At 41.4% G+C, this 15,406-nt stretch overlaps 1 long non-coding RNA gene across 2 annotated transcripts in view; it reads right to left on the bottom strand.

Moving 5' to 3' along the window:
* Positions 1-15,406, bottom strand: part of LOC137638227 (uncharacterized) — a 433,485-nt gene that overhangs the window by 418,024 nt on the left and 55 nt on the right. For both annotated transcript variants that reach the window (XR_011043926.1, XR_011043925.1), the window contains exon 1: positions 15,388-15,406. This exon is cut by the window's right edge and continues 55 nt beyond it. This is a non-coding gene — a long non-coding RNA (uncharacterized lncRNA). The remainder of the gene's footprint in view (positions 1-15,387) is intronic.

Here is a 15,406-nt window from a genome sequence, read left to right as displayed (position 1 = left end):
TTCACACCCATGGTGGTGGGTAGAGACCAGTATCAATACAGTTTACGGCGTATATGCTTAGAGTTTTTGACAGTTATATCATAACAAAACTCAAATAAATATAGGTACCTGGTAAGGAAGCTGACTCTAACGATTACTCTGCCTTGTTAGTCCGCTTTCCTCACGAAGCCCAGCCATCCTCTTAGGATGCTGAAAGACTCCCAGGAGCTGAAGTATCTAGGGCGACAACCCATACAACAGGACCTCATCAAAACCCTTAATCTGGGCGCTCTCAAGAAATGACATTTGACCACCCGCCAAATCAAAAAGGATGCGAAAGGCTTCTTAGCCTTCCGTACAACCCAATTAAAAACATTTCAAGAGAAGATTAAAAGGATATTGGAATTAAGGGAATGTAGTGGTAGAACCCTTACCCACTACTTCACTCGCTGTAACGAATGGACCCAGTGTGTAGCAGTCCTCATAAAGAGTCTGGACATCTTTTAAGTAAAATGACGCCAATACCGACTTGCTTCTCCAAACGGTCGTGTCCATAATACTTCGCAGAGATCTGTTTTGCTTAAAGGCCACAGAAGTTGCTATAGCTCTTACTTCGTGCGTCTTAACCTTAAGCAAGCAACGATCTTTTTCACTCAAGTGAGAATGAGCCTCTCGGATTAAAAATCTAATAAAATATGACAAAGTATTCTTTGACATAGGCAATGAAGGCTTCTTAACTGAGCACCACAAAGCCTCAGATCCACCTCGTAAGGATTTAGTCCGAGCTAAATAAAACTTCAGAGCTCCAACTGGACACAGCACTCTTTCAAGCTCGTTGCCTACGATCTCTGACAGGCAAGGTATATCAAATGACTTAGGCCAAGGACGAGAAGGCAGTTCATTTTTGGCCAAGAAAACCAAGCTGAAGTGAACATGTGGCTTTATCTGTAGAAAAGCCGATGTTCCTACTGAAGGCATGGATCTCACTGACCCTTTTAGCCGAAGCCAAGCACACTAAGAAAAGCGTCTTGAGGGTGAGATCCTTCAGGGAGGCTGAATGTAATGGCTCAAACCTGTCGGACATTAGGAACCTTAGGACCACGTCTAAGCTCCATCCAGGAGTTGCCATACGACGCTCATTAGAGGTCTCGAAGGACTTAAGGAGATCTTGGAGATCTTGATTATTGGACAGATCTAAGCCTCTATGTCTGAACACAGACGCCAACATGCTCCTGTAGCCCTTAATAGTGGGCGCTGAGAGGGAGCGAACATTTCTCAGATGTAGGAGAAAGTCTGCAATTTGGGCTACAGAAGTACTGGAAGAGGAAATGGATGATGACTTGCACCAGTCTCTAAAGACTTCCCACTTCGACTGGTAGACCTTGATGGTAGATGCTCTCCTAGCTCTCGCAATCGTTCTGGCTGCCCCCTTCGAAAATCCTCTAGCTCTTGAGAGTCTTTCGATAGTCTGAAGGCAGTCAGACGAAGCGCGGGGAGGCTTTGATGAAGACTCCTTACGTGGCTGCCGTAAGAGATCCATCCTTAAAGGTAGACTCCTTGGAACGTATACCAGCCATTGAAGTACCTCTGTTACTCACTCTCTCGCGGGCCAGAGTGGAGCAACCAATGTCAACCTGGTCCCTTCATGAGAGGTGAACTTCTGCAGCACCTTGTCTATGATCTTGAAAGGTGGAAAGGCATAAACGTCCAGGTGAGACCAGTCCAGCAGGAAAGCGTCTATGTGAGCTGCCTCTGGATCTGGAACTGGAAAGCAGTAAGTCGAGAGCCTCTTTGTCAGAGAGAGTAGCAAAAAGATCTATGGTGGGTAGACCCCATGTCATCCATAGCTTCTCGCACACAGTCTTATGCAACGTCCACTCCATGGAGAAGACTTGTCCTCTTCTGCTGAGGCCGTCCGCCAAGACATTCATTTCTGCACAAATCTCGCCAAAGGAGAGATGTTACTGCCTTAGAAGGAGTTCCTTCTGATCCGTGGATCAAAGAACCGAGCCTTCCAGACTGTCCAGTGGAGCTCCCTAACCCAAATCCACTGCATCTGAAAACAACACATGGTTTGGGTTCTTGATGGCAAGAGAAAGACCTTCTCGAAGTCTGATGTTGCTGTCCCACCAAGTCAGACATGTCTAGACTGAGTTGGAGATTGGGAAAGAGATACTCACTAAGCCCTTCTCCTTGTTCCAATGTTTAGGTGAAATAGGAAAGGGCATAGGTTGAGTCTCCCCAGAGAGATAAACTACTCCAGCGATGAAAGAGTTCCCACGAGGCTAGTTCAAACTCTTACAGAGCAACTGTTTTTCTCTTGCAAGTGAAGGACTTTTAACAGAGCTTGTTCCATTCTTGCGGGAGACGAAAAGGGTCGAAAAATTCGACACTGTATCTCCATTCCCAAAAAAAGAATAGTCTGGGATGGGATACTGTAAGTTACGACTTCTCTACGTTCACTATGAGACCTAGCTCCTTGGTTAGGTCTAATGTCCATTAGAGGCTCTCCAGACAGCGATATAATGACGAACGCCCTGATTAGCCAGTCGTCAAAATAAAGGGAGGCTCTGAATCCTCAAAAAATGTAGAAAGCTTGCTACATTTTGCAAGGGCCTTGTAAAAACAAGAGGAGCAGGAATGAGGTCGGAGTACAGTGCTCGACATTGGTACATTACTTCCCCGTCCACAAACCTCAGATGTAGTTGAAAGTTTGGATGAATCGGGATGTGGAAGTATGCATCCTGAAGGTCGAGAGAGACCATCCAGTCGCCTTCCATTAATGCTGTCAAGACAGCTTGGTAGACTTCATCGTGAAGTTTGTCTTGACAATGAACACATTGAGCCCACTTGCATCTTACGTACTCCTGCAGTGAACGTGGCTGCCAGATCATTGGAGCCATCCCTGATAGTCTTGTTCCTGCAGAGAACGTGGCTGTCAGATCATTGGAGCCATCCCTGATAGCCTTGTTTATGCATGACATAATTGTACAGCAAAACTTCAAACGCTCGAAAAACTCCTAACAGGAGATGGTCTAGCTCTGAAGCCGACCATAAAATCTTGGAGCGTCTCATGGCCAGGCGCCAGGGAGAGTCTATGAGGCTTGAGAAGTCTATCTGGGCAGAGGCAGGAACTCCCAAGCCGAGAACTTCTCCCGTGTCATACCAGACGCTCGCTCTATAAGCCAGTTTAAAAGGAGGGAAAGCAAAGGCTGTCCCCCCCAAACTCCTCCTGGTGATCAACCAGTCGCCTAGCAAACGTAAAGCTCTCTTAGAAGAGCGAGAGAGCACTAGCTTAGAAAACAACGGCTTCGAAGTAGCTAGGCCTAGTGTAAACTCTGACGTTTAGGCGAACGAGGAGCAGCAGTTACAAAATGGTCCGGACAAAGATCCTTAAAAATCAGCATGATTTATTTAAAGTCCATAGAGGGCTGAGCAGCTTTAGGCTCCTCTCCGTCTGACAGAGTCCCCAAGGGAATATCAGTAGGAGGGGGATCAGCAACTTCCTCATCTGAAGGAACCTCGTCCGACAATTGCCGAGTCTCAGGCAAGGGAGAGACCTGCCGTGGTGGCAATGCTTGACAAGCAGAGTCCACACGCAAAGGAGCATCAGTAGCAGTCAAGGACGCTACGTTATGTAACTGCTTAAAGGACTGACCAGCACCAACAACAGGTGCGGGAGGACGCTCGACGTCAAGTCGAGACTGCCTTGACTGCCTAGATAGAGCAGTTAAAACAACTCTTGACTGCGGTGCTTGACGTTCAACGTCAAAACAAGGCAACTGAGCTGGTTGGCGAGCGTCCTGAACGTCAACACGAGACTGCGGCAGCGGCTGAACGTCAACACGAGGCTGCGGCAGCGGCTGAAAGTCAACACGGGACTGCAGCGAGTAAGGATCCAAGTCACGTGACTGACGTGACAAACTCCCGACATCACGTTTCATAACGTCAAACGGACGAGTAAATGCTCATTTGGGCGGCTGACGGCCAGAGTCTCGTTTAGTGTAACGGCGACTCGAAAGCGAAGGTTCATCGTGAACCTGCTCAACGTCATACTTCTCCATAAGGGAGGCAAGCTTAGTCTGCATGTCCTGCAGGACAACCCATTTAGGATCAACAGGAGTCGGGACGGGCCGAGACGACGGTAACGTCTGTGTTGGCAAAACATTGCCTTTACCGCGACCCTCGGACCCCGTGTTACGCTTGCGTTTAATAGGCGAATTGTCTTCCGACGACTGCAAAGGGTCAGAGCTGTCCCCATGGCTACAGCCAGGACGCTGGACCTGTCCTGAATGGACTGACTTCCGCTTTAAGGGTCTAGAAACTTTGCTCCAAGATTTCTTTTGCGAGAAGCCTTTGGATGACGAGGAGAAAAACAGCCTCGCTCGTCTTATGGTAGGGGCGATCTTGCTAGACACGCCCGATACCATAGAGGGAACGTTTGTTCGTTGGTTAAAGCCTCTCGTCCCCATAAGTCCTACGACATTACTTCTCCCTGGTAGCATGGGAGCCTGAAAGAGGTATCGGACTAGGTGAACGACATGCACGAACAGACGAACCCTCGGTCGCAACACTAAAAAACACTTTGCGCAATTATCACTTTATCACTACGATTTTCTGTTTTTGCACTTACTTCACTGAAATCGAATTTTTCAATAATTTCACATTAGGCATGAATAAAACTGATTTCTACCTGAAGCACGCAATTCTCCCCTACATCAAAAGGTTATAATTGCGAAATAAGTCGTATAATGTAAGTACATTAATACAAGCAAAAAAACAGTAAACATATATATCGAATAAAACGGAAATATATAAAGTTAAAAGGATCAGAGACTGGGGAGGAGACTAAACACTAGTTCATTAAAAAACTACGTTTTCAATCTCTCACCGTACAGTGCCTTGGGACGAGAATAAAAACTAAAAACGTTTTATCCTTTCTCCCCGTACAGAGACTTGGGACGAGAGTAAAAAACTGACTCGAGAACAACGTTACTCGCTTGGGACGAGAATAAAGATCGGAACGTTCTCTCTTCCTCTCTCTCTCTCTTGATTTCACACAGAAGAGAAAAGCCCACTCACTCTTCGTCAATAAACATGTTATTTGACCAAAGGAAAAAACTGAAAGGACTAAGGAATTGAAAATTAACAAGTTCCTTTAGATTAGTATTTAAAACATTTCAGTTTGAAAGAAGAATGAACAAAACGTCAAAATCGATTTACTCTTTCTGCAAAGTGAAACCGTGGTTCTCTCTTTCTCTATCGTAACGATAGAGCGCAAACTGCGTAGCATAAATAAACCAAACGTTAGTTCATCTTTGAAACAGCACGAAGACTATTCAAAGAAAATCTTTCATAAAATATCTACTAAAAAATATTCATTTAATAACTCTTACAGAGCAATTGATTTAAACTTAACGAAAATAAAAGTTGAATGGGCTCAACGTTGTTTAACTTCGGTTTCCAAGTTAGGACCGCCTACTCTCGGACTAGGGGAGGAATAGGTAAGGCCGCATATAAACAAAACATTAAAATTTATCTTGATGTTTAGTATAAATGGAAAGCTAATCGAAGAGGCCTAATAAAGGCGGGCGAGATATAAAATATATAGAGGAAAATCTATAATTAACAACAACAATTTATAACGTGGTAAGATAATTGCTAAAAGCCTAAAACACACTTCCGTACACTAAGGGAAGGGTCGGCCACTTTTACTCTATGGAAAAAACCAGAGATAAAAGAGCAAGGGCAAAACACTTTTACTCTCCTTTCAAAAGCATTTCTTTTGAGGATAGTATTGAATAATCCAACACGGCGAAAGCAATAAAACCAAAACCAAGTACTTCACCAATTCGGTAGAAAACTCGAGGTCATAATAGCGAGTGGAATCGACTTGTCGATGAAACCGACAGAGAAGAACTGGAGCTGTTTACATGTATATGCGGTATCTGGCCGATAGTAGGCGCTGGTGGGCACACCCGCTACCTTCATGGCGATCGCTCGCGAGTTTTTGAATTCTGTCGAGCCGTCGGAGACGTCAGCTATTATATATTCACCGGCTAAGTTTAATATTTAAAAAAATCAGTTACATTAACATTTAAATCCTCCCCCAGGGGAAGAGGTGGAGCTGCCTCACTAGGGGAGGCAATGCCATCTCTCGAACCCCGAGGTCGGGAAACAGAACTACCGTCTACGCTACCACTCGACCGTCTCTCGAAAGAAACTGATCGAGTGGGAGCTTCGGAGGAGGTTTGGGCAGCGGAAGAAGAGTCCCTGGGATTTTCTCCTTTCAAAGAAATCTTCGAAGGAGAAATATCCCGCCTGGACTTCTTCCGTCGCCGAGAAAACCTCTCCCACTGGGAGGTAGACCTCTCCCTGCACTCACCACACTTATTACTACTATCACACCGTTGGCCCCTACAGTAAGGACAAAGGGTGTGAGGGACCGTCTCGACCGCCGACATAAATGTACCACAAGGGCGGTCGGGTAATCCAGGACATTTGCGCATTTTCGCAGAGGCCAATTTTGCACACAAACCTGTAGGAGAGAAAGCAAAAAGACATTAATGGGTGTCAGAGAGGCGAGGGTGAGAGCGGACACGTCCGACCACCACCAGAGCCGAGAGCAAAGTGAGCTCAAGCACAGGAGTGTGTGTGAGTGGGGGGCGGTTAGCAAGCTACCCTCCCTATCCCCGCTAACTAGCGGTGGGGTAGTAAACCCTCGTTAAAATTCTAATGGCTCGTCATTTCAGCTATGCCGAAAGTACATGGATATTGAGACATCCGTTATGAAGCCAAATGAGAGTACAAAAACTTTCCAGACATTGAACACTGAAGCACAGCAGAGAGAGAAGTACCTGCCAAGTCGTGCTTTCCTAGGAACAAACACAAAGAGCTAACAGATCAGGATATCACTAAGATTAGGACCACCATGAGTATCCCTCAAAGTCTAGTGGGAATCATCAATGTAGACGGAGACGTTCCACCTTTATCCAGATGGCCAGGGTGCTCAGACAGTTTCCTACTGTCAGTATGTTAGTAGCATTTGACATATTAGGCTAATACACAGACAGCTCAAACTTAAACACTTAGAGGGTTAGCTCCATCACTCCCTTCACGAGGCAGCGAGTGAATTCCATGCAAGCATATTTCCTACCAATACCAAGCCTATAGTGATGGGTCGGTGTGGGACTGCTCACCAGCAATCTGTGTAACAACCATAGCTGCCAAAGCAGAATCTTCACTACCTTGATGAGCCCCAAGGGTACTCATTGTCAGATAAACTCCATTAATTCCTCCTGGCAGACGGGAATGGCTCTATAAAAGCAAGGACGTTCCTCTTATGTTATAGCAGTAATGGTAAACGTGGGTGTAATGACTCCCCTTCATCTGATCAATGACACTGGTGCACAGTCCCTGGAGGATCCGTTCAACTAGAACCAATCAAAGGCAGTAGCTGTCATACTGGACTCCCAATCTGCTCTACTGAATTCAATGATACTGGATAATAGGAATTCAGATACTCCCTCCTGGAGAGGGAAAGTAGTTTCCTCAGGGCCAGGGTGTTGCTCCCATGCCACACCAGGAACAATTAGGGTCACTGCATAAGCTCACCTTCACCTGGCCTATGGTACTGTTTCCTGGGCCATTCATCTGAAACCTGACCAAAAGATGTAGCTGTTGTACTGAGCTCACCAACTCCTTGACCAAACCCAGAAGTAACTGCCTGCTGAAAAGATGCAACTCCAAAACATATTGCAAAATGCCTTTTATAAGCCTTTTGCTATTAATTCCTCTTTTTTCTGAGAAGTGTTTGAACAAGAGCAGAGGAGTAAGAAGGTGTTGGTAGAGAAGAAAAAAATTGAGTAACCTTACTTCCTTTCCTGTTACCATGTGTAATTGATTGGTTCCTAAATAAAAAAACAGTATGCTACAACCCTGAGTTTGCTAATACGATAACCGAAAAAGTTCTCAGTTGATCAGCATTCCCAGGTACTCTATCCTTTGGTTGTGTCCAAGATCAATTCCAAGTGAACAGTCTGGAAAAGTACTCGCTCAGCTTTGAGGAATAAAGATTTGTCCTTCATCTCCACAACAACTAATTGAAAAGTTGACAGAGAGAACTCTAGAATGACCATTCTTGGACACTGACTATACGGTGAAAAAGGAAAGAAAATTTCTATCATCTAGATAACACAAGCATGTGGAACTTCTGCCATAACAGGAGCACTCTTTAATGAGCTGGTGAGACTGTGAGCAATTGAGATGGCAAGCGATCGATCGTGAGCAGGAGAGATGGTGCACAATCGATTCCAATTAGGTTAGACGGTGAGTGGCTGATGGTGAGCAATTACTGTTGCGGTGTACGATCGTGAACAGATGACATGGTGTTCTCTTGAAAGCACGCGAACACCTAGCAGCATGCCTAGTAACTCTAATAAGTACACAAACAGGTGAGATGGTGCACCTGTAGGAGAACCAGATAGCTAACAAATGCATGACCGTAAGCATGTTTGGTAATTATTTCCTACATGAGAGCAATAGTGAACAGCTGATGTGAAAGCAAAGTAACGCATAACCTCGCAGTCTCTTAGTCCTCAGTAAAGGATTGGGTAACAGTCTCTCTCCCTGAAACAGTTAGAGGGACTTATATGAAGCTCCTATTAATCTGTTTAAAAGCACTGATGTAATCAATCAATAAGGGGAAAAGAAGGGTGGCAGGCCTCTTTTCTTCCAACTGGCAGTACTGTATATATGAAATCAGCTGACTACATAACTAGACCAAGCCTAGAGGTACGAACAGACAATTGTGCAGTACTGTAGTAGTTTTCCTCCATTTTGTGAGCATCATGATCTAGGCTGAATATTCGTGTTGCGCCCAGGCACACTTCTTTATCAGCTATCTCTATCCATCTGGGAAGGACAAAGAAGTGCGCGCATTGCTAGTACTGTACACTGGAGCGCCAAGGCAAGTACTTCAAATGGGTATCACCATCACCAGCTTTATAATCGTCAAACTCATCTGTCATTATCGCTAGCTTTGCAATCATTGACCGTGCACCATAAATTGTGATCACATGTTTGGGATGTAAATAAATATCTCCACATGGGGAGAGGGTGCTAAAAGAGCTGTCCATGTATCTATGGGATTGCATGAAACTATCACTGTGTGCACTTGTGTTATTCCCTCTAGTATGGGACCGCGCCATTATTGTGTGTCACAGGCTCGTTAATTTTTAAACGTACTATTGTGAAAACAAGCTGTGTACAGATAAAATCTGACAAGGAAAGATTTTCTAATCTACTTGGGGAAGGCTGTATTCGCAAAGTGGCGCATTCATTAGTGAATGAAGTTTCATTGTTCAAACCCCCTGCAATCTCGGAGACATATTGCTCATAGGAGCATGCATTAATACATTGGACTAAAGTCTCAGACAGAGCAGAACTTGTTCCTCTTGATACTGTTTTCCATACAAACTTGCAAAAGGTTAGACAAACATGAAAGTTTGACTCATGGACAGAATATTAACCAGCTGCTTCAGATTCGATGACTTGTCATAAGACGCGTAATTTCTATTCCCCTTCAAGGATCAAGTCAAAAATTGTCAATGGGAACAACATCTGAAACTTGTTTTGCTGAGGGCAGCAGATGATTCCCCTAGCCTAGAGATTTGTCCAAAAGTTAAAGAAAATTTTAAAAAGTTTGTAAAAAAACCTGCAGGAATCAAAGTGACAGTTCAGTGTACTGTCATGGGGGCAGGGCTGCCCTGCCACCCCTTTGTTATAAGTTTTAACTGCCCAATTCCAGCTGTTCTTTGATCAATCTCTTAATTAAAAGGACAAAAGTTTTGTATTTGCGTAGAAACAAGTGTTACACCATTTACTAATGAAAAATAACCATAAATTCAGCAAAACCAGCTGGATAAATACATAGCTCAAGTGCATCGTGGAAGCATGGGCTTTGGGAGGGGAAACCGGAATGAGAGACATTAACCACACCCACCTAACCTCGCCTAAACTCTTAGTCAATTTTTTTTAGCGAGGCAGATTTGCACCGACTCGCAGCGTTGCCCTTTTAGCTCGGAAATGTTTCCTGATCGCTGATTGGTTAAAGATTTGCACCGACTCGCAGCGTTGCCCTTTTAGCTCGGAAAAGTTCCCTGGTCGCTGATTGGTTAGAATTATCTTGTCCAACCAATCAGCGATCTGGAAACTTTTCCGAGCTAAAAGGTCACCGCTGCGAGTTGGTGCAAATCTGCCTCACTAAAAAAAAAATTGACTATAGGTTGTCACCCTCATCGATCAGTCTTTTCACTCCCTGTAACTTCCATATTTCATCACCAATTAAGCTATATCACTTAGTAAACATTATATAAGCTTATTATATATAATACATACATTAAATGACATTATAAATAGATTGTATTGCCACTAAAACACTTACTACAAATGTGGAAGCACTTTCTAAAACACATAGGTACTAAAAAATGGCTGTCACATAATTTTGAGAGCTATAGCAGAAAACTTTAGAAAGTTTCCTTTGGTTCAAAAGTCAGTAAATATCTCGGAGACCGATTAAAAGTTCCTATTTTCTCGCTGCTTTATATTTAGAGCAAAATATGTCCAAACAGTCAACAAGCTACCACTTTATATAAGTATTTGACCAGAAATTTAATTTTTATACAGTTCCCAAGTGTTATGTTGTGAATCTTTGTCAAGTTGTGCATTTGGCAAAGTATTGACGAGATAAGCTGTATAACTTTATATAACTTGGGTTTATAGCATCGTGCTTTTCCAACTAAGGTTGTAGCTTACCTAGCCTACTAATAATAACAATATACCTCCATAATTTGATTCTACCTACAGCATTGTATGTCACATTGGGTGAAGGGGAGGGGGGGGGGTTCCTTTGTCTGACTAGGCAAGAATCCTACATCTCATGTTAGGTTAGCACATATTCCGGAGCCTTTGTAGTTTACGGGGACATTCCGAGAAAAATGGACAACAACTAACCCAAACTTCCCCCCCTAACCTGACCTACAAGCCGTGTCCTTACCTTCCTAATGACCTAACAGGAGGGGCTAACACCCCCCTGCGACCCCCCGACCACTTTCGCTATCATACAAACCCCACAAACTCAACCTAACTGAACCTAGTAGTTCCCAGGTCACAACCCTTAGCCGGGGTCAAGCGCCCGGACCCCCCTTCTTGGGCTGAACTTAGAAAATATAAAATAACTTCATAATATGGTATATTGGATCATAGTAAAGCACATCTTCCCCATAAGGAAAATAGATTGGGCTAGTAATAAGAAAGATATCGCCCTGTCCCCATAAACTACATTCACCCCAATTTTGTAAGTAGACCATGATTTTGGCTGTAATTCAAATCCGGATGCACCATCTTAACCCTGGATAGGTACGGTGGGTCGTTTGCGACCCCGAGCGTCAAAAAAAAACAGGTTTTTCTCACGTGACTCACCCCCGTGACTGAATTTGTGGGTGATCGACCTGCAGGAGGTGTCTCCCCTACACGCTCTAGTAGTGTCCAGATGTGCATTGCTGTAGCTGTACTCCTTCCCCGATTTCTGAGACGCGTCGGGGTCGTTCGCGTCCGAGTTTACCCTTCTAGGGTAGTTTGCATAATTATCAAAGTTATTACGTATTATGAAATTGTCGTAGAATGGTGCAACTTGTATAGGTTATCAGTTGTGGAATGTCTTGGTGGATTGTTTGGCTACCATGTGCATGTTTTTTTTTTTAGTTAAAATGTCGTTCATCACCACGAGGACCATTTTACCGCGAGTGCCCCTTTTTCATTTTTTTTCATTTTTTTGCCAAGTCATTTTTCCGTAAGATATTGCCAAATAGTGTCGTAAAACTTTTGCTTGTTTAGTGTTGGAAAGTGTGTCTAGATGATCTGGCTACCCATGCATGACTTTGTTTTTGTCAGATACGACGTAGTTATTGGTATATTGGGTATTTAACTGCGGTTACCAATTTCTGTTTTTTTTTCAATATTTGTAAAAATTACTACGTAGTAAGGAATTGCCGTATATTATTCATTTTTTTTTCATGTTTATGTGTTAGAAAGTGTGCCTTGATGGTTGGGCTAACACGTGCATGTCTTTTTTTTTATCTGAGATGTCGTATATTAGAATGTCGGGCATTTTACCGCGAGTGTCCCTTTTTCATTTTTTTTCATTTTTTTGCCAAGTCATTTTTCCGTAAGATATTGCGAAATAGTGTCGTAAAACTTTTGCTTTTTTAGTGTTGGAAAGTGTGTCTAGATGATCTGGGTACCCATGCGTGATTTTGTTTTTGTCAGATACGACGTAGTTATTGGTATATTGGGTATTTAACTGCGGTTGCCAATTTCTGCTTTTTTCAATATTTGTAAAAATTTACTACGTAGTAAGGAATTGCCGTATATTATTGATTTTTTTTCATGTTTATGTGTTAGAAAGTGTGCCTTGATGGTTGGGCTAACACGTGCATGTCTTTTTTTTTATCTGAGATGCCGTATATTAGAATGTTGGGCATTTTTCCGCGAGTGCCCCTTATTATTTGTTTTGCATTTTTTTGCTTAGTCATGTTACCGTAAGGAATTGGCAAGTAGTGTCGTAAAACTTATATTTTTATAGTGTTGGAAAGTGTTTCTAGATGATCTGGCTACCCATGCCTATTTTTATTTTAGCCAGATATGGCGTATATATAAGTATGTGTTCGATTTTCCTGTGATTGCCATTTTTTCGTTTTTTCCCATTTCTTTCAAAATTACTACGTACTAAGGAACTATCACAGAGTAATATTTCATTTATATGTTTATTTGTCGGAAAATATACCTTGATGGTTTGCCTAGCACGTGGCTGAATTTTTTTTTTCTGAAATGCCGTATATTAGAATGGCCATTTTTCCAAGAGTGCCCCTTTTTATTTGTTTTGCATTTTTTTGCTTAGTCATGTTACCGTAAGGAATTGGCAAGTAGTGTCGCAAAACTTATAATTTTATAGTGTTGGAAAGTGTTTCTAGATGATCTGGCTACCCATGCCTATCTTCTTTTTTTAGCCAGATATGGCGTATATATAGGTATGTGTTCGATTTTCCTGTGATTGCCATTTTTTCGTTTTTTCCCATTTCTTTCAAAATTACTACGTACTAAGGAACTATCACAGAGTAATTATTCATTTAGATGTTTATTTGTCGGAAAATGTGCCTTGATGGTTTGCCTAGCACGTGGCTGAATTTTTTTTTTCTGAAATGCCGTATATTAGAATGTTAGCCATTTTTCCTCGAGTGCCCCTTTTTATTTGTTTTGCATTTTTTTGCTTAGTCATGTTACCGTAAGGAATTGGCAAGTAGTGTCGCAAAACTTATATTTTTATAGTGTTGGAAAGTGTTTCTAGATGATCTGGCTACCCATGCCTATCTTTTTTTTAGCCAGATATGGCGTATATATAGGTATGTGTTCGATTTTCCGGTGATTGCCATTTTTTCGTTTTTTCCCATTTCTTTCAAAATTACTACGTACTAAGGAACTATCACAGAGTAATGATTCCTCTAGATGTTTATTTGTCGGAAAATTTTGTTTACTTTTTTTTTGATTGAATATCATCAAATTTTTTTTAGCTAAAATATTGTTTTACATTTTTTTTTTCGATTTTATTTCCCTTCAAAAAAATTTTTTTGGGTCAGAATTTTAATTTTATAGTCGTAAAATAATCGACAATTATCCAGCAACCCACCATACAATTTTTATGCATATCCAATAATAATTAGATTAGTAAATAACACCTTGAAATTGACATACCCTTCCTACATTTCAAGTGGCAGATTAGGGAGTCTGAGTCAGTGTGGTTGGCGGCCATTTTGTGGACATATCCGAAGCGTAAGCTGCCCTATCTATATATATTCTTGTTCCCTATAGAATTTGTGATATTTTGGTATATTTTTACCTGCATAAATATAATATTATATATTAAATATATGTATTTTTTTACGGAATTTCTAAGTACTCAAAAAATTACCTTTAGATATGGCCCCTGATATAAATGTAATTTACAAAATAATGAAGATTTTTTTACATATTTCTATTTTAGGATAACATATGTTTATTCCCTAAAAAAATTAGCCACTTCCTATTTCATTTGGGTATCCAAAAAAATTCATGAAATTTGGACAAATTTTTTTGGCCAAAAAAAGTTACCCTTTTTTTCTCATTTCAGATCTTCACCTCCATGGGTCTGACTTCATCCAAAATACATCAAGATGTGTCCTAAACATTCAAGAATCAATTCCTAAAAGGATTTGTGTATATATGTATAAACTTTTTTTTTATGAATTTTTATGTCAGGTCTTTTTTTTTTCTACTTAATTTTTTAAAATATTTATAATAAATAGTTTTTCTGCAGATGAGTAGTATTTATCTATACAGTTGTTTTAAGCATTCATTGAAGTTTTTTTTGGCAAAAGAAAAAAGGAGGTTACTGCAAAAACTGATTTTTCAAGAATTTTTTTTGGCGTCGGGGTCGTTCGCGTCCGAGTATACCCTTAAAGGGGTGTCCGAGGACCGTACCTATCCAGGGTTAAACTTGATTCAATTTCCATTTTATTTAGGTCTCACTAGAAGGGAGTTATCCGAATTGCTTGATCTGTTTGTTTCCGATTGAAATTAACATCAAATTCGGTTAATTCACGTTATTTACTATAGGAAATCAATTATATTTCGTTTCCCCAGTATGTTTTCCCCACCCAAAACCCCGAGTTCCCACTGGGGGTCCCCCATTATCGTAGGATATAGATGTATATATATTTCTGAAACTATTCATTTGCGACGGAAACGAGTGTCATTTTTTAAGAGAACGTAATTTTTTCTATAATAACAGTAGCCTTTTTCCTAGGTTACATTGCCCTGTAATTCGCTACAAAAATACCGTTTTACCATTATTCACAGTTTCCCCAGTATATTTTCCCCACCCTAAGGCCCCAGTTCACACTGGATGTCCCCTAATTATCGGCAGATGTATTAAGGAATATATCTAATAATTTATTAGCCCCAAAAATAAAAACGTCCTTTTCAAATAATAATAATGTTTTCCTGTAGGCGTAAAGGATAAACAGATATCCTGCAGTCACAATTTGGCTTTAAAATTCGAAATTAAAACGTAACTTCACACAGAAGGGAAAAACAAAAGCATTAAAACTTATATTCATTATAGAATAGACTTGGAGTTGCCCAATATATTAAATTTGGATCTACGAAGTTACGCCATTGATAAAATGTCAGCCTTAGGATGTGGTAGGCCACAAACATAGTAAACTACAAACTATTTATCCCTCTCTTATTCAAAAATTAACTCTGAGGAAACTTTAATATACCTAATCTGATATTAATATAAAAAGCACCAACCTTTGGATAAATACGAAAC

The sequence above is a fragment of the Palaemon carinicauda genome, chromosome 3 (genome assembly GCF_036898095.1).
Source record: "Palaemon carinicauda isolate YSFRI2023 chromosome 3, ASM3689809v2, whole genome shotgun sequence".
Taxonomy (NCBI): Eukaryota; Metazoa; Arthropoda; class Malacostraca; order Decapoda; family Palaemonidae; genus Palaemon; species Palaemon carinicauda.
This window is presented reverse-complemented; position numbering and strand designations above follow the sequence as displayed.